Source organism: Papio anubis, unplaced genomic scaffold (genome assembly GCF_008728515.1).
Source record: "Papio anubis isolate 15944 unplaced genomic scaffold, Panubis1.0 scaffold154, whole genome shotgun sequence".
Classification (NCBI taxonomy): Eukaryota; Metazoa; Chordata; class Mammalia; order Primates; family Cercopithecidae; genus Papio; species Papio anubis.
Window position 1 is genome coordinate 29,021 of NW_022161514.1, and position 19,818 is coordinate 48,838.

Below are 19,818 nucleotides of genomic sequence, written 5' to 3' on the forward strand. Positions count from 1 at the left end.
GTATGGGACCAGCTGAAGTCAACATGAAACTGACCCACAGGGGAAGAAAACCAGAGCCTGGCTTCATATCAGTCTAGGAGAGTGAGGCAGAGGTTGCAGAATGGACCAGATAACAGTGGCAGACTCCAGAGAGGCTGAGGAATCTGTGGGACAGTGTTTATTCAGAAGGTCATAAGCTCAACAAATTGAAAAAACATGTTGGCCTCAGTGGTTTTTGGAAAAAGTAGTATGTATTATTTAACTAAAGTTGTATTATTAAGTAAAGCTGTAAACCCCCAAAGCACACCCTAGGCTGAACCTAATAGACTAGAGACTTGCTTTTCACCCACATAAATAGAGGGCTTTATTCTTCAAAATGTAAATCAAGGACACAAGTTCACAGAGGTTCTGCCACTTTAACAGGACCAAGTTACTCTGGATGGTGATATCACTTGGCACTGTGGAGATTTTATGAACTGGGTTGGAAGCAGCATACATTTCTTACATATGTATTAGACAAAATTGCTCTACATTTCCAACTCATTGGAAGATGGCAGGGAAGGAAATGTACTCTCTGAGTTGTCAGTCACATCTCAGCGATAATGTTATAAAGAGAAGGGAGTATAAATATTTGGGGAAGAAACAGAAATCATTACTACACGATCCCAGAATCCCAGTGGATAAGTAATGCGCCATGGCAAGGAATGCAGAAGGCAATTGATACTCAGTAGTGAGGCAGGTAAGTGGAAACGGAGATGGCATTCCAGTCATTAGGTTGAAGTAGGGATCAAGATCTGGGTCCACGGGAGAGAAAGCAACAAGACCATAGCATAAAACAGAGCTGGCTTAGGATAGAACTCTGGTCCTAAAGTAGAGTTGCAATATATCATAAGGTACATGTCAAAAATTTGGAGTAAGGACCTAGGGAGAAATCCTGGTACACTGTTAGTACATCTTAGTGCATTTTGTGCTGCTATAATAGAATACCTGAGGCTTGTTAATTTATGAAGAAAATAGATTTACTTGGCTTATGATTCCTGTGGCTAGAAGGTTCAAGATTGGGCAGCTGCATCTGGTAAAAGCCTCAGGCTGTGTCAACTAATGGCAGAAAGCAGAGGAGAGAAGGTGTTTGTAAAGAGATCACATCATGAAAGAGGAAGCAAGAGATAGAAACTGAGGAAGCAAGAGAGAAATAACCCTGTGTTGCAGGAATGAATCTATTCAATGAATGAGAACTCACTCACACCCAGGGAGGACATTAATCCATTCATGGGGGATCTGCACTTATGACCCACACACCACCCCATAGACCTCATTGTCCAAGACCACCACAAAGGGGATCAAATTTTGATCTGAGTTTCGATGAGAACAAACCAAATTCAAACCATAGCAATCCACGGTAAATCTAAAAACTCATGTTCCTCTCACATGCAAACTACTGCCATTCCATTCAATAATCCTAAATGTCTTAACTTGTTTCAGTACCAACTTAGAAGCCCAAAATCCAGAGTCTCATCTGAGACTGAAGGTAAGTTCTTCCAGCTTTGAGTCTAAAAAAAAAAAAAAAAAAAAAAAAAAAGTTATTTACTTCCAAAGTACAATGGTGGTATAGACATTTGTAAACATTTCTATTCCAAAATAGAAAAGCTAGCAGAAGGCAAGAAACAATTAAGATCAGAGCAGAACTGAAGGAGATAGAGACACAAAAAGCCCTTCAAAAAACCAATAAATCCAGGAGCTGATTTTTTGAAAAGATCAACAAAATTGATAGACCGCTAGCAAGACTAATAAAGAAGAAAAGAGAGAAGAATCAAATTGACACAATAAAAAATGATAAAGGGGATATCACCACCAATCTCACAGAAATACAAACTACCATCAGAGAATACTATGAGCATCTCTACACAAATAAACTAGAAAATCAAGAAGAAATGGATAAATTCCTGGACACATACACCCTCCCAAGACTAAACCAGGAAGAAGTTGAATCCCTGAATAGACCAATAGCAGGCTCTGAAATTGAGGCAATAATTAATAGCCTACCAACCAAAAAAAGTCCAGGACCAGATGAATTCACAGTCAAATTCTACCAGAGGTACAAAGAGGAAGCAGGTACCATTCCTTATAAAACTATTCCAATCAATAGAAAAAGAGGGAATCCTCCTTAACTCATTTTATGAGGCCAGCATCATCCTGATACCAAAGCCTGGCAGAGACACAACAAAAAAAGAGAATTTTAGACCAATATCCCTGATGAATATCGATGCAAAAATCCTCAATAAAATACTGGCAAACCGAATCCAGCAGCACATCAAAAAGCTTATCCACCACAATCAAGGTGGCTTCATCCCTGGGATGCAAGGTCGGTTCAATGTATGTAAATCAATAAACATAATCCATCATATAAACAGAACCAAAGGCAAAAACCACATGATTATCCCAATATTTTCAGAAAAGGCCTTAGACAAAATTCAACAGCCCTTCATGTTAAAACCTCTCAATAAACTAGGTATAGATGGGACGTATCTCAAAATAATAAGAGCTATTTATGACAAACCCACAGCCAATATCATACTGAATGGGAAAAAACTGGAAGCACTCCCTTTGAAAATGGACATAAGGCAGGAATGCCCTCTCTCACCACTCCTATTCAACATAGTGTTGGAAGTTCTGGCCAGGGCAATCAGGCAGGAGACAGAAATAAAGGGTATTCAATTAGGAAAAGAGGAAATCAAATTGTCCCTGTTTACAGATGACATGATTGTGTATTTAGAAAACCCCATCGCCTCAGCCCCAAATCTCCTTAAGCTGATAAGCAACTTCAGCGAAGTCTCAGGATACAAAATCAATGTGCAAAAATCACAAGCATTCCTACACAGCAATAACAGGCAAACAGAGAGCCAAATCATGAATGAACTCCCATTCACAATTGCTTCAAAGAGAATAATATACCTAGGAATCCAACTTACAAAGGATGTGAAGGACCTCTTCAAGGAGAACTACAAACCACTGCTCAGTGAAATAAAAGAGGACACAAGCAAATGGAAGAACATTCCATGCTCATGGATAGGAAGAATCAATATTGTGAAAATGGCCATACTGACCAAGGTAATTTATAGATTCAATGCCATCCCCATCAAGCTACCAATGACTTTCTTCACAGAATTGGAAAAAAAACTACTTTAAAGCTCATATGGAATAAAAAAAGAGCTCACATTGCCAAGACAATCCTAAGCCAAAACAACAAAGCTGGAGGCATCACGCTACCTGACTTCAAACTATACTACAAGGCTACAGTAACCAAAACAGCATGGTACTGGTACCAAAACAGAGATATAGACCAATGGAACAGAACAGAGCCCTCAGAAATAATACCACACATCTGCAACCATCTGATCTTTGACAAAGCTGACAAAAACAAGAAATGGGAGTACCCTGTTTAATAAATGGTGCTGGGAAAACTGGCTAGCCATATGTAGAAAGCTGAAACTAGATCCCTTCCTTACACCTTTATACAAAAATTAATTCAAGATGGATTAAAGACTTAAATGTTAGACCTAAAACCATAAAAATCCTAGAGGAAAACCTAGGTAATACCATTCAGGCCATAGGCACGGGCAAGGACTTCATCACTAAAACACCAAAAACAATGGCAACAAAAGTCAAAATAGATAAATGGGATCTAATTAAAGAGGTTTTGCACAGCAAAAGAAACTACCATCAGAGTGAACAAGCAACCTACAGAATGGAAGGAATTCACAATCTACCCATCTGGACAAAGGGTAATATCCAGAAGGAAGAACTTAACAAATTTGCATAGCAAAAATCAAACAACTCCCATCAAAAAAAGTTGGCAAAGGATATGAACAGACACTTCTCAAAAGAAGACATTTATGCAGCCAACAGACACATGAAAATGCTCATCATCACTGGCCATCAGAGAAATGCAAATCAAACCATTAATGGAGATACCATCTCACACCAGTTAGAATGATTTATCATTAAAAGTCAGGAAACAACAGGTGCTGCTGAGAGAATGTGGAGAAATAGAAACACTTTTACACTGTTGGTGGATTGCAAACTAGTTCAACCATTGTGGAAGACAGTGTGGCGATCCCTCAAGGATCTAGAACTAGAAATACCATTTGACCCAGCCATCCCATTACTGAGTATATACCCAAAGGATTATAAATCATGCTACTATAAAGACATCCACACGATATTTATTATGCACTTTTCACAGCAAGAGTTGAACTAAACCCAAATGTCCATCAATGATAGACTGATTAAGAAATGTGCTATATACACCATGGAATACTATGCAGCCATAAAGGATGAGTCTACGTCCTTGCAGGGACATGGATGAAGCTGGAAACCATCATTCTGAGCAAACTATCTCAAGGACAGAAAACCAAACACCACATGTTCTCACTCATAGATGGGAATTGAACAGTGAGAACACTTGGACACAGAGTGGGGAACGTCCCCTCTCATGGGGTGGGGGGAGCGGGAGGGATAACATTAGGAGACATACCTAATGTAAATGATGAGTTAATGGGTGCAGCACACCAACTTGGCACATGTATACATATGTAACAAACCTGCATGTTGTGCACATGTACCCTAAAACTTGAAGTATAATAAAAAATATATATATAGAAAAATAGGCCTGAATAAAGAAATGACAGGGCCCAGGAAAGTATAAAACATAGCAGGACTGGCATGAAATTTTAAATTTCTGGAACAGATTCATTTGACTTCATGTCCTGGGCACACTGGTGCAAGAGATGGGCTCCCAAGGCCTTGGGCAACCCCACCTCTATGGCTTTGCTGAGTGCAGCTCATGTGACTGCTCTCGCCAGTTGGAGTTGAATGCCTATGGCTTTTTCAAGTGGGCATTGCACATTGCCAATGGCTTTGCAGTCTGGGGTCCCCAGGGCAGCCCTGCTTCCAGGAATCTACTAGGTTTTGCCATGGTGAAAACTGTGACAGCTCCACTCCTGTGGCAGGTTTCTGTCTGTGCTCCCAAGCTTTCTGACACATCCTCTGAAATCTAGGTGGAAGTCAACATACCTTCACTGCTCTCCCATTACAAAATTAGTAATGTGGATGTGGATGCTCCTAAAGCTTATAGCTTGGACTCTCCAGAGTGACAGCATGGTTACATCTAGGGAAGATTGAGCCATGGCTGCTCCAGCAGGAATCACTGGGATGTGGGTAGCAGATCTCTGCAGCAACGCAGGGCTGTGGCGCTCCGGTCATGTCCCCTGAAACCATTCTTTCCTTCTAGACTTCTGGACCTCTGATGGGAAGGGTTGGCCGAGAAGATCTTTAAAATGCCTTCAGGGCTTTTTCTCCATTGTTCTTACCATTACCACCTGGCTCCCTTTTAGCCATGCTACTCTCTTTAGCAAAGGGTCTCTTGGCAGTATTCTTGTATTCCTTTCCTGAAGATACTGTTTCGTTCTCTACCACATGGCCATGCTACAAATTTTCCAAATCTTTCCACTCAGCTTCCCTTTTCTCTAGCAGTTTACTATAAGCAGTTAGAAGCAGCAGCAGCCTGAGCTTTGCTGCTTAGAAATTTCGTCCACCAGGTATGCTATTCTTTTACTCTTAAGTTCTATATTCCACAAGGCTGTAGGGCATGACCATGATGCAACGAAATTGTTTGCTATGGTGTAACAAGGGTAGTGTTTTATCCAGTTCCCAATAAGTTCCTTATTTCCATCTGAGACTTCATCAGCATGTCTTTTACTGTCCATCTTTCTGTGAGCATTTTGGTCACAACCACTTAACCCGTCTCTAAGAAGTTCCAAACTCTCCCTCATCATTTTGTCTTCTTCTGAGACCTCATCAGAATCACACTTATTGCTCCATTTATGGCAATGCAGACTTTTTCTAGCCTGCCCCTGCATACTCTTCCAGCCTGTGTGTGTTTTACCCAGTTCCAAACCCACTTTCACATTTTCAGATATCATTTTCATATTTTCAGAATTCACTCCTCAGTACCAATTTTCTGTGTTAGTCCATTTCGTATTGCTATAACAGAATACCTAAGACTGTGTAATTTATAAAGACAAGAGGTTTATTTGGCTAATGATTCTGGTGCCTGGAAGGTGCAAGATTGGGCAGCTGCATCTGGTGGGGGTCTCAGGCTGCTTCAACTCATGACAGAAAGTGGAAGGGGAGCAGGCATGTGCAAAACAGTCACATGGTGAGAAAGAAAACAAGAACAAGAAACCAAGAAAGCCACACATTTTTAACAATTCTGTCTTGCAAGAGCTAATCCATTCCTGCAAGAGTGAGCACTCACTCACTCCCAAGGGAGGGCATTAATTTGTTAATGAGGAATGCTCACCTATGACTCATATACCTCCCACTAGTCCTAACCTCCCAACCCCACTGCAAAGGAGATCAAATGTTGGCATGCCTTTTGGTGGACACGAACCACATCCAAACCATAGCAGGCAAATTAAACAGGGGAGGAGATGGGAAGAAGAACTGCAGTTTGGAGAGATCATCATTGGGAGGGGAGGATGGGATACCAGGACCTTGATCTGATTGTCAACCACAGAGATTTGAGAGCAGTTTTCTAGAAGTTCTCATATTGGACCACTGGCACTAAGTTATGGACTCATCTATAAGCTACTCACAAATGTATGTGCTGATGTTGTTGATAATTATCTTCTTTAGTTGGGACTGTGTGAGAAACTAGGTATGACTCATGATTAAAAAGGAGCTCATCTGTGAACTCAACTGTAAGGTCCTAGAGAGGGCAGGGCCAAAAACAGTAACCAGGGTACATATTAGGAAAATGTGACTAAGAAAAATTGACAACTACTTCTACAAAGAATGTTACTCATAATGAAAACATGGGAATTGCAATGTCCAACAATAATATGTAATTTCTTGCACAAATGAGAGCAAAGAGCTTGTGGAAATGAAATGACAGGTCTTAGGACCGAGATTACAGTGATTAACCAATAGTTTGTCAATTGTTTTCAGAGGCAGCCAGGCATGGTTTCCACTGGGCATCCACTTTAAAGTTGTATAAATCTAAGTTCGAATGTAGCTGTTTAAGCATGTACATTTAGCTAAATCTTTCTGAGTCTCTGATTCTTTATCTATAAATTGGAATTTTGCACATGTTAGTGGTTTAGTTCTTGTTTTGAGAATTAAATGAAATTAAGTATTAAAAGACACCTGGCATAGTAACAGACACATCATGAGTGTTTAGTATATGTGAATTTTCTCCTCCATGTTCCTCTACCTGTCTGTAGAAGAGAGGATTTTTGGAGACTCCATAGGATCTTTTAAAAATTATTCCATAGACACAGTCACCCTCATCTGTCAATTTTATATCTCATCCTTTTACCCCTCTCCAAATTCTACACACTATATTCGTAGCCTATGTGATATTCTAAAAATGAGTATCTGACCAAGTGTTTTTATGTTGACATATAAGTCATTCATCTATTTATTTATCCATAAACAAATACATACGTGTCAGTTATAGTCTTATGTACTACGAGATCAGCACTGGGGGAAAAAAGGCAATTTCCCTATTTTTATGGAGCTTAAAATCTATTTTAGGGACATCAGAGAGTAAACTAACAAGTTAGTAATAATGTTCATTGATGAATCCACAAAAGACATACTAATGAGAGGTGTTGTTTGCATCAGTGATGTCTTTCATTGAAAAAGTTGGTTGCTCCTCTGTCCGGAGAGACCCACTCTGGATATCCCACTGCCATAAGCACTACAGTGTTGTCCTCAAGGGCCACTGCTGGGATGTTTGTTTCTCTCAGTAAGAAAGGATAGCATGGAAAAGGCAAGAAGGAATAAAGTCCTGTATTGTGAACATGGCCCACGGGAATCTTCAGGATCTCACCTGTGCTGTCTCCATCACCTTGTACTGCCCTGCCAGCTCTGTCAGTTCCAATATACTACATTTCAACCACACCTTTGATCAAATTATGCTTCTTCTCACCTTGCCACTTTTCCTTACATGGAGCCTCTCACCATCATCCCCGTGACTGCCTCCTACGATTTTTTATCATGCACGAATTGAATCCATTTTCATGTCTATCTTTCTAAGGGGCCAATGACCCTGTTTGTATTCTTCGTGGGTAAATCTTCACAGTTGAAACACAGTTCTTGGCACACTGAAAAAATTTTATTATTGTCATTGCCTAGATGGTTTTGGACCATAAAAAGAAAGCTGAAAGGGGAAGAGCTTGCATACTAGATTGCAAGCCTTTACGAATAAGACCCCAAACCATAAGTTTAGTATTAAAAGATCACTTAAAAATTGTGAACAGTTCTAGTAGTGCTGTGGACTCATCAGACCCTGTTGTCTACTAAACCCTGTTTGTCTACAAACAACAAAAACCCATGCAAATTTGAATCCTACTATTCAGGAGTTCTAGGCAGCTGTAGTCTGAGCTAAAATTCACCTTTCTCCAATCGTTAGAATAATAAACAAAGACAAAAACAAAACACAGATTTCACAAGAAAAGTCCTTGTGTGAACTAAGGCACAGAAAGACTAGGGAAGAAATCAGGTTGCATAAAGTACTTGGAAATCATGTAGATGGTGTCTATTGGCATGTAAGTATGGCATCAGTTACACATCACCTCTGGCTAGTTTCTAAGGGTCTAGTAGGATAATATTTGGGCAGGATGGTGCTATAGCTCTTGTGACTAGTGTTTTCTTTGCTAGGCTGCTCAGTGTTCAATCTCACAAGCATTTTTTGACTACCTGTTCTATTTAACGTCCCATGTTAAGACCTTCAGACAAAAATATAAAGATGAGTATTTTCTACTTGTATTTATTTGTGCCCAACCTCTATCTTTTTTTTTTTTTTTTTTTTTTGATACAGAATCTTATCCTGTTGCCCAGGATGAAACGTAGTGGCACAATCTTGGCTCACTGCAACCTTTGCCTCCTGGGCTCGAGCAGTCCTCCCACCTTAGCCTCCCAAGTAGCCGGGACTATAGGCACATGCCACCACACCTGATTAAATTTTGTATTTTTTGTAGAGACTGGGTTATGCCATGTTACCCAGGCTGGTCTCAAACTCCTGAGCTCAAGTAATCTGCCTGCCTTAGCCCCGCAAAGTGCTGAGGTTACAAGCATAAGCCACCCTACCCAGCCCAAGTCTCCAACTTTAAAAACAAAATTGAGTGGTACAAAGAGGAATAGGATATATGGCCCTTGAATTTTTAAGCACATACCCTCAAGACTGTGCCAAGGCAGCCTCTGTGGGTGTATCATGTTATTCCCCACCATCCCCAAATGTCTTCCCCATTCCAGCCTTCCTGCTCCAGTCTGATGGCACCACTCTTCCCTAACCATCACTCCTGTGGTAGAGAATAATATTATTAAAATAAGATAATTCTGTCTTTAAATCATGCTTGAATCCTCATAGAGCACAACCTGAAAAACAAACAGTAAATGAATAGCAGTAATCAGAAGCAGGAATGTATGGTACAGATGAACTTGTTTCTTAAGAGACCAAATTGTGGAGCTGCAAAGGTTGGAGACTATCATTAGGAAACTATCAGCAGCTCACCTGTTCTAAGACAAAGTGCCAGCAACTGTCTTGTGTAGGAGCCGCTTTCTCTTTTCGATCAGGTTGTAGCAATAGGCAGAGACGACAGGAAGAGGTAGAGTTTATTTAGTCACATTAAAGTGGGCATGCGAGTTACCTGGGAGTCAAACTTCAGCAGCTGCAGTTCTCAGCTGATGTCTTTATCAAAAACAAAAGTTCACACAATTATCTCTGTTTCTGCATTCGCAGAGTAGTTGGGCAAAACCTGGTGTGCTGGATGTCCCTTATGCTTCCCCATGAGCCACACTTCATCATTGAACCCACAGAACTGCAATGATCTGAGGGGAAATTTTGAATGAGCTCTTACTTTATTTTCCAAGCGTCTGGATTGCCTCTTTAATGTATACCTGATGCTTGGCATATACTTTTTAATTGTGTTAAAGATTTCAAGGTCAGAACAGTTTGAATCCAATTTATTTCAATTTAGAGAGAGACTGATTCTAAGCTTCCACTAAGGGATCTTTTTAGATAGATTTCAAAGATCAAAGCTTGTAATAGAAGAGCTTAATATTTGGATTAGTCATGTTTTTTTGTCTCTTGAATTTTCATTAGTTCAGTAGGATATAGAACTCTCTAAATTTAGCATATCATGAATTATTCATAATTATTTAACTGATAACACTCTAAGAATGTTATTAAATCCAGACTAGGATTTCTTTGTATTTTATATTTTTAAATTTAATGCATATGAGTTTATAATATTTTTATAGCATATGACCCAGCCTACTTCTTGTGTTTCCCAGATGGCATATAATTTTTCTGTCGACTCTAGCCCATAATGAGAAAATAATTTTGTATTAACTCCAAAACACAACAACAACTTTGTGATTTCCAGCTTTTTTTTTTAGGTTTCAAGGGCAAGCCAGTAACTTTAATTTTTGGTGTCTGCATCCAATTTGATCAATGTGTGGTATTCTTGACTGGGGACAGTCTGTCATAATAATTCAGACTTATTTACTGTATAAAGTAGTTAGTTCTTATGGAAAAAGAACAAGAAGCTAGGTGGTGGAATGAAAGAAAAACAATAGACAAGAAGCTCAGAGATCTGGGTTTTAAAGTCAGCTTTTCCATGGCAAGTTGTAGGATGTTGGACTGCTCACTTATCCTGTGTAGAACTCTCTTGCACTGTTTTTATCTATAAAATGATGAAATATGAGAGTGATTGATTTTTAATACCTGTTGGTCAAGGGTATAATTACTGATGCTAGGAGTATGTTAGTAATTCTTCACAACAGTACTATGAAGTGTAGACCTAATTTTACAGACGTAATGATAGGCACTGAAGTAATCTGCCCAAGGTTACATAGCTTGTCAGTTGTGGAGAATGGATTTGAACCCAAGCTCAAGTGTCTCCAAAGACGCCATTTGTTCCACTGTGATCCTGTACATCTGACACTCTGTATCATTTATTGTGTACATGGCCCTGGGTTGCATGCTATATCACTATAAAAATTATTATAATTTATAGGTATATTTGAGAATAAGCAGAGAAAATGGGTCATAGGTGGGAACACAAAGGACAGTGAGATATATTAAAGCTTTGAGAAGTCCCCCTGAATTTTAAACCTTGTAAATAGGTTCTTGCCCCACAACCAATAATGTTGCATATTATGTAATTTATCTAATAGCTGCAAATCTTACAGAGGTAATGTGTGACTCTGATGGTTTTCTCTAAAAAGAGTGGGAATATTAGCTCCAAGATTTGCAAACTCACTCTCTCTGACCCTCTTGCATCCCATGGAAATGGCTCATTGTGGGTATTGCTGCTGTTTATAGATATTACAGTGGTCCCTCAAGTTGTGTTAGTTTTTAATGGAACTGAAATGTGATTTTTGAAAATAGAACTGAAAGTAAGTGGTCAGAATGCATATACATACTCTACTACTGAAAAGTCTGGAGTCATATCCAAGCAATGTCAGAAATGCCTAATCTTCTGCCATCAAATACGTATCTAAGTCCCTTGACAGCACGGCCTTGACTTCTAAACTGGTGGTCTTGTTACTTCCCATGTACCTGGCAGAGATGTGATCCTGGCTGGGACTAGAGTCTGTTTTGCTCTGAAAAGCCTATAGAATGTTTATCTTAAGTTGGATCTTCTCTAGGATAACAGGGTATCTGGAGACCTGAAGCAATTTTCGTATAAGCCAAGGAATTCCTCTATAGGGGAAGCTCATGGACTGTATCTCTTGGTGTAGAATTACTGCTGTGTTAACACCACACACGTGCTAAAGAGCTGTCTTTAGGTTGCAGATCAGGACCGTAATTTTCTTCCACTCCGCTATACTGGAAAATAGCCTTGATTCCAAATCTGTATCCACCAGTAATATTTAAAATAAATTGTGCACTTAAAATGAACTTGGATAAAAATTCCTGATATTTGTTAAGAGAAATGAAAAGTACAGCTTTAACCACTTTTTAGTAGATGTCCTGCCTAAAGAGCCACATGAAATTAATTGAGCATTTTATATACAACCTGATTTTCGACTACTTTCAGAAATTTACTCTGATAAGTACCTGAAAGCAAATAAAAAAGTTGTCATAGGAGAAAGGTGTTAGCACAGTCACCTTCATTACTTTTTGCTAAAGAAAATATGGAGTGTACAAATACATATAACAAATTTATTGCAAAAGATAGATCTAAGTGCAATTCTCAAACTAGTTCGAGTGGCCTAATAACTAGAGCATAGTATCTGATACCTAAGAAATGGATTAGATGAGATCTATTGGAAAGCATATGCTTTTGGAGCAAGACAAATCTTTGTTCCAAACCTTCTACTGTATCATTTCACAAAAAATATTTAAATTCTCTGAGTCTCAGTTTATCATGTGTTAACGGATAATATTAATAACTATGTCCTAAACTCAGCCTGAAACTAGGGTTGTTAAAGTGATTTATGTGACTCGGAGAGTAAGGGGAGGAACTATCAGGGGCAGGAAAGTGAAGAAAGCAGGATAAGGAAGAGAAAAAGCTAAGCAAGAATGTATGACATCATTTGTATATTAAAACACATTGTATTCCCTCAATTAATTTAGCGCCTCCCTCCATAATGAGGAATGCTTTTACAATGACAAAAGGTATCATACAATAAAATGCCTTAAACACATAAACACATATGACTAAAGTTAACTTAGATTGAATATGACCATCTACTAATGAGGTTTTGTTAGTATTCCTTTGCTTCTTTTTCACTTATGTTGTCTTCCGCTAGTATTTGCTATTGTCTAGCACTAGGTTGCAGGTACCAAATGCTTAAGAATAAATCCATAGGGGTAAATCCCTTGAAAGCGAAAATCTTTTATTCATTAACCTGATTTGGGGGTTCTTATCAGGAACCATTAACTTCAGTTAAGTGACATTGTATCCTATTCTGCATGGTGTTTTAGTTGGCCAACCCCTTCTAGATGTTGGCTTCTGGGTGACCATTTTCTGTCAATGATTGTGCATAAACTTTGGAAATTTAACTTATGTTCAAAAGAAGTAATGTCCAGATGGAAAGCAAGCCAATAATAATGATATTCATAGACACGCTGGAAACTCAAAGTTACTTCATATACTACTATTATTGCTTTTATATATCTACGGTGCCCTGGAGTTTATAGGTACATTTATGTAAATTGCTCAGATATTTTATTCAATGAGCTGTTTGTTTCCAGTCAATAGGAACCGTCTTCAACAATCTCTCTATTATTCTTATATTTCCTTTTCCATTATCTCTTACGTATATACTTTGCCTGGGCCGTATCCAAATTGGCCGAAGCTATCAAAACCATAATTTCCAGTAAATTCAGTGACTATGTGTCAGGGCCACAGAAGAATTGTCGTTTACAGCATGTCTCTCTAAAGGGCATGGTGACTGGCTACTTTGATTGGAAAATATGGTCAGAATAGGGAATTACTGCGTTTGACTTCCTTTCTTTTTCTAAGTGTATACGTTGACAAATGTTTACCAGTTTTGAGATTTGTTTGAATTGCTTAAAATTTCCTACATTTACTTTGTCAGTGGAGCCTCAAGAGCGAAGTTTGACTACTGCCTAGTTAAGTGGGAATATGATCTAGTCTGATATGCTTTAAACCTGTATGCAGTCACTGGGATTGGCCCCTCTGTTTCTGTTTTTGTTTCTACAACCTGTATACCATTTCTAAAGATCTTGCCATTCAATCCTTTTTCTTTCATTGCTAGTGATTATTGCTCATATAATGATAAGCTTAATATCAATGTTGTTTATAATGAGGTCCCGATATTCTCCAGGGAAAAAGAGGAAAAGGCTCAGAGAGGAGAATTACTAGCAAATAGCAAATCTACCCTACCATGATTTAGGTCTTTTTTAACTGGAAATATATTTTATAGGGAGTGTCTTTCTCTGTTTTGTAGCCTGATGAGTGCACGAATAGAGAGCAACTTCTGTTCCTTCATCTCAACGGGCATTGCTCATTCAGCATATTGTCAATATTTATGATTGAATTTAGTTCCCAGCTGATACCTATTGTCATGTCTTATGCTGTTATTGGAAAACACAAACCCAAGCAAGACAAGTCCAGAGAGTTTCCAAGGAAATTCTTCCCCTCTGACTTTGAAAGCAGGAGGATATGTATGGCGGCAAGCTTCACTATTACTCTGAGAACAGAAAGAGTCCAGGATACAGTGTTAAGGGATTTGATGGGTTGGGACCTGGCTGAGTAATTATGTATTTTATAATTTTGTGCATTTACTATAATAAGCCCAATAAAATATAGGAGACACAGGTAGCATGCTTTATGTACTCATTACAGGCATGTTTCAGGGTCAGTTCTAGGAATTGATATGAGAGTATTTGTTAAAAATAAATGTTTAAGGCCAGGCGCGGTAGCTCATGCCTGTAACCCCAGCACTTTGGGAGGCTGAGGTGGGCGGATCACGAGGTCAGGAGATCCAGACCATCCTGGCTAACACGGTGAAACCCCGTCTCTACTAAAAATACAAAAAAAAAAAAAAAAAATTAGCCGGGTGTGGTGGCGGGCGCCTGTAGTCCCAGCTACTCAGGAGGCTGAGGCAGGAGAATGGCGTGAACCCGGGGACGGAGTTTGCAATGAGCCGAGATTGCACCACTGCACTCCAGCCTGGGCGACAGAGCGAGACTGCGACTCAAAAAATAAATAAATAAATAAATAAATAAATAAATAAATAAATAAATGTTCAAGAAGAAAAAAATAAAAGCATCTACTATATTTAAAATATTCCGCAAGTTTTTTTGTTTTGTTTTGTTTTGTTTTGTTTAGATGGAGTCACAGGCTATGGTGTAGTGGTGCGATCTTGGCTCACTGCAACCTCTGCTTTCCAAGTTCAAGCAATCTTCCTGTCTCAATCTCCGAATAGCTGAGTTTATAAGTATACACTACCATGTCTGCTAATTTTTGTATTTTTAATAGAAATGGGGTTTTACCATGTTGGTCAGGCTGGTCTTGAACTCCTGACCTCAAGTCATCTGCCCATCTTGGCATCCCAAACTGCTGAGATTACAGGCATGAGCTACTGTGCCCAACCCCTTGTGAGCTGCTTTTATATAGTACTTTTTATTTGTATAACCTATGTGACACATATCCAGGCAGTCCTCATCATCTGATATTCTTCACCTGAATCTACATTATTGTGAATTCCACAGACAGCCAAACCCCTCATAACATCAAAATATTCATGAATAAACTTATCATTTACAGAACCTTTACCCAGTCAACAGCTTTCTCCATTAACACACATGTTCTGTCATTGCAAATCAGGGGATTTGTTGATCTATCTTTAGCTGTAAATTAAATGTGTGTCCACCACAAAGGGGATACAATATGGAGTGATCGTCACACCAAGAATAAAGGGAGCCCTTGGAAAACTGATGATCATTGACTCAACAGCCAAAGACTTCATGTTCAAGCTGTGAAAGTCAGTTATGAAACATCAAGATCTCAGGCCGGGCGCGGTGGCTCAAGCCTGTAATCCCAGCACTTTGGGAGGCCGAGACGGGCGGATCACGAGGTCAGGAGATCGAGACCATCCTGGCTAACACGGTGAAACCCCGTCTCTACTAAAAATACAAGAAAATTAGCCGGGCGAGGTGGTGGGCGCCTGTAGTCCCAGCTACTTGGGAGGCTGAGGCAGGAGAATGGCGTGAACCCGGGGGGGCGGAGCTTGCAGTGAGCCGAGATCGCGCCACTGCACTCCAGCCTGGGGCACAGAGCAAGACTCCGCCTCAAAAAAAAAAAAAAAAAAAAAAAAGAAACATCAAGATCTCTTACAGCTGTCATAAAATTATGTAAGAAATATCAATGACCAGTTTATTATTTGTCCTAATAATGAGTACATAATTGTAATCATAATATATATACTTGTGGATATTGGATGAAATAAACCCACTTCCATTCTTTTTAGTTTTGGGAAAAAAGTCTCATTTAAATATTTTTTACTATTTATTTAAAATAATTTAATTCCTATTTAAAATAGCTGCACTTTTAAGTGGCATTTGTTTCTAACATGAATTATCTTCAAGTAATAAAGACGTTTTGTATTCTCAGTTTTATTTTACAGAAAATTTATGCTCAGAGGAGTTAAAGTACTTGCATGTAGTCATATCGTTTACTAGTTGTTAATTGGAGAGAACTGTTTCCAACTAGAAACTTTTAATGCCCATTCCAGGCCTGTCTCCACCATATATCAGGTTTATTTTTTAGCTTTCTATTTTTTTTTTCTATAGATATGAGGTCTTGCTGTGCTGCCCAGGCTGGTCTCGAACTCTTGGACTCAAGTGATGCCCCTTCCTCAACCTCCCAAAATGCTGGGATTACAGGCGTGAGCCACTGTACCTGGCACATCAGCTAGTTTCAAATTCTCTTTCTCTCATGTTCCATACCACACCATACTTTTACCTTTAATTTGACCACATCCTCCACTGCTTTCTCTCTCCCATCAAAACTCATCATTGCCAAAACAATTCCTTCTGGCTCCTGCTATTCGGAGTTCTTGATAGAACAATTATTGCTGAGAGATAGCTGATTGGTTAAATATTCCATCCTTTCTGAGATCTGGCATCTCAAGTAATACTTGACCACTACCCTGGGAGGTGGCAGGCCCCTTTATTGAGAACATCCACATTTTTTATTTGAGGGATACTTTTTTGGTTCTTTAACTCATACAATCAAAACATCCCTGACCTAAATAGAAAAAGAAACATAGAGATAATAATTACCCAACAGAAGTATCAGGTCTAGTAATTTTCTCTTACACTTGCATGCATTTATTAGCAATATTTTTTGTTGAACTTTAACATGAAACAATTAAACACAAAATACATCAAAATACAGATTTACTATATGTTCCTTGGTTTCAAAAAATATTCTTGGAAGTAATAGGCATTGTCTGGAAATCTTCTCTTTGTGTTTGGATACCAAAAGCTAGAGAAACCATATGGCTGTGCTTCCGATGAATGATCTTGAGACTTCATTATTTTAAAAAGTAATAGCATCATTTTTTTCTTTTGCATTTATTAGATTTCCTCTACCTTTACGTCCAGCAAAACTTATCTGTCACCTTAATGGAAATAAATAAAATGGTTCTATAGTACTGGCCCTCAGCATGCCATCAATTCAAGACAAACTGGAAGTTATTTGGTTATAATGAAATAGAGCCTCTTTGGCTGTGATAAAGGTGACACCACATTGTCATTATCCTTACAAAGATGGATGGCACAGCCTGCAATTATAAAGACATTAGGATAATAGGTATTTCAGTCAAGAGAATAAACATTAAAGTTATTATAAAACTTGAAGAGTATTTAAGCAAAACTGAATGTGAAATCTTGTGCCAAATGTGTTCATCTGGCAGGGACAACATTTGATGTGAATGACATCTGACCTGTATGATTTGAGTGATTCTGGGAAGAACATCTGTGTAAACATACACACTCCATGCAAGAGCTCTGTGCCTGGAGTTGCAGAATGAGCCCTTGCCTATATTATCACTGAAAGAAATTTTACCACTGATATGGTTTGGCTGTGTCCTCAACCAAATCTCAACTTGAATTGTATCTCCCAGAATTCCCATGTGTTGTAGGAGGGACCCAGGGGGAGATAACTGAATCATGGGGGCCAGTCTTTCCTGTGCTATTCTCATGATAGTGAATAAGTCTCACGAGATCTGATGGGTTTATCAGGGGTTTCTGCTTTTGCTTCTTCCTCATTTTTCACTTGTTACTGCCATGTAAGAAGTGACTTTCACCTCCCACCATGATTCTGAGGCCTCCCCAGCCACATGGAACTGTAAGTCCAATTAAACATCTTTTTCTTTGCAGTCTTGGTTATGTCTTTATCAGCAGTGTGAAAACAGATTAATACAGCAAATTGATACCAGTACATTGGGGCGCTGCTAGAAAGATACCCAAAAATGTGGAAGCAACTTTGGAAGTAGGTAACAGGCAGAGGTTGGAACAGTTTGGAGGGCTCAGAAGAAGACAGGAAAATGTGGGAAAGTTTTGAACCTCCTAGAGATGTGTAGAATGGCTTTGACAAAAATGCTGATAGTGATAAGAACAATAAAGTTTAGGCTGAGGTGGTCTCAGATGGAGATGAGGAGCTCGTTGGGAACTAGAGCAAAGGTGACTCTTGTTATGTTTTAGCAAAGAGACTGGTGGCATTTTGCCCCTGCTCTAGAGATTTGTGAAACTTCGAACTTGAGAGAGATGATTTAGGGTACCTGGTGGAAGAAATTTCTAAGCAGCAAAGCATTCAAGATGTGACTTGGGTGCTGTTAAAAGCATTCCATTTTAAAACAGAAACAGAGCATAAAAGTTCAGAAAAATTCGCAGCCTGACGATGCAGTAGAAAAGAAAAAGCCATATTTTTTTGAGGCAAAATTTAAGCCAGCTGCAGAAATTTGCATAAGTAATGAGGACTCTAATGTTAATTCCCAAGACCAAGGGGAAAATGTCTTCACGGCATGTCAGAGAACTTCATGGCAGGCCCTCCCATCACAGCCCGGAGGCCCAGCAGGAAAAGTGGTTTTGTTGGCCAGGCCCAGGGTCCCCATGATGTGTGTAGCCTAGGGACTTGGTGCCCTGTGTTCCCAGCTGCTCCAGCTATGCCTGAAAGGGGCCGACGTAAAGCTCAGGCTGTGGCCTCAGAGGGTGGAAGCCCCAAGTCTTGGCAGCTTCCATGTGGCGTTGAGCTTGCGGGTGCAAAGAAGTCAAGAATTCAGGTTTGTGAACCTCTGCCTAGATTTCAGAAGATATATGGAAACGCCTGGATGCCCAGGCAAAAGTTTGCTGCAGGGGCAGGGCCCTCATGGAGAACCTCTGCTAGGGCAGTGTGGAAGGGAAACATGGGTTGAAGCCCCCAGATACAGTCCCTAGTGGGATGCTGCCTAGTGGAGCTGTGAGAAGAGGGCCATCGTTCTCCATCCCCATGAATGGTAGATCCACTGACAGCTTGCACCATGTGCCTGGAAAAGCTGCAGACACTCAACGCCAGCCCATGAAAGCAAGCAAGAGGGAGCCTGTACCCTGCAAAGCCACAGGGATGGAACTGCCCAAGACCATGGGAACCCACCTTTTGCATTAGTGTGATGTGACATTGAGACCTGGAGTCACAGGAGATCATTTTGGAGCTTTAAAATTTGACTGCCCCACTGAATTTTGGACTTGCATGGGCCACATAACCCCTTTATTTTTGCCAAGTTCTCCATTTGGAATGGCTGTATTTATCCAATACCCATACCCTTATTGTATCTAGGAAGCAACTAGCTTGCTTTTGATTTTACAGGCTTATAACCAGAAGGGACTTGCCTTATCTCAGATGAGACTTTGGACTGTGGACTTTTGGGATAATGCTGAAATGAGTTAAGACTGTGGGGAACTGTTGGGGAGTCATGATTGGTTTGGAAATGTGAAGACATGAGATTTGGAGGGGCCGGGAGCAGAATGGTATGGTTTGGTTGTGTCCCCACCCAAATCTCAACTTGAATTGTATCTCCAGAATTCCCACATGTTGTGGGAGGGACCCAGGGGGAGGTAACTGAATCATGGGGGCCGGTCTTTCCCATGCTATTCTTGTAATTGTGAATAAGTCTCATGAGATCTGATGGGTTTATCTCATCTGAGGGGTTTCCGCTTTTTCTTCTTCCTCATTTTTCTCTTGCCACTGCCATGTAAGAAGTGCCTTTCACCTCCCACCATGATTCTGAGGCCTCCCCAGCCATATGGAACCA

At 39.7% G+C, this 19,818-nt stretch overlaps 1 protein-coding gene across 1 annotated transcript in view; it reads left to right on the forward strand.

The window, feature by feature from the left end:
* LOC116272672 (thrombospondin type-1 domain-containing protein 7B-like) overlaps positions 1-19,818 on the forward strand; it is a 67,452-nt gene that overhangs the window by 10,653 nt on the left and 36,981 nt on the right. The window lies entirely within an intron of this gene.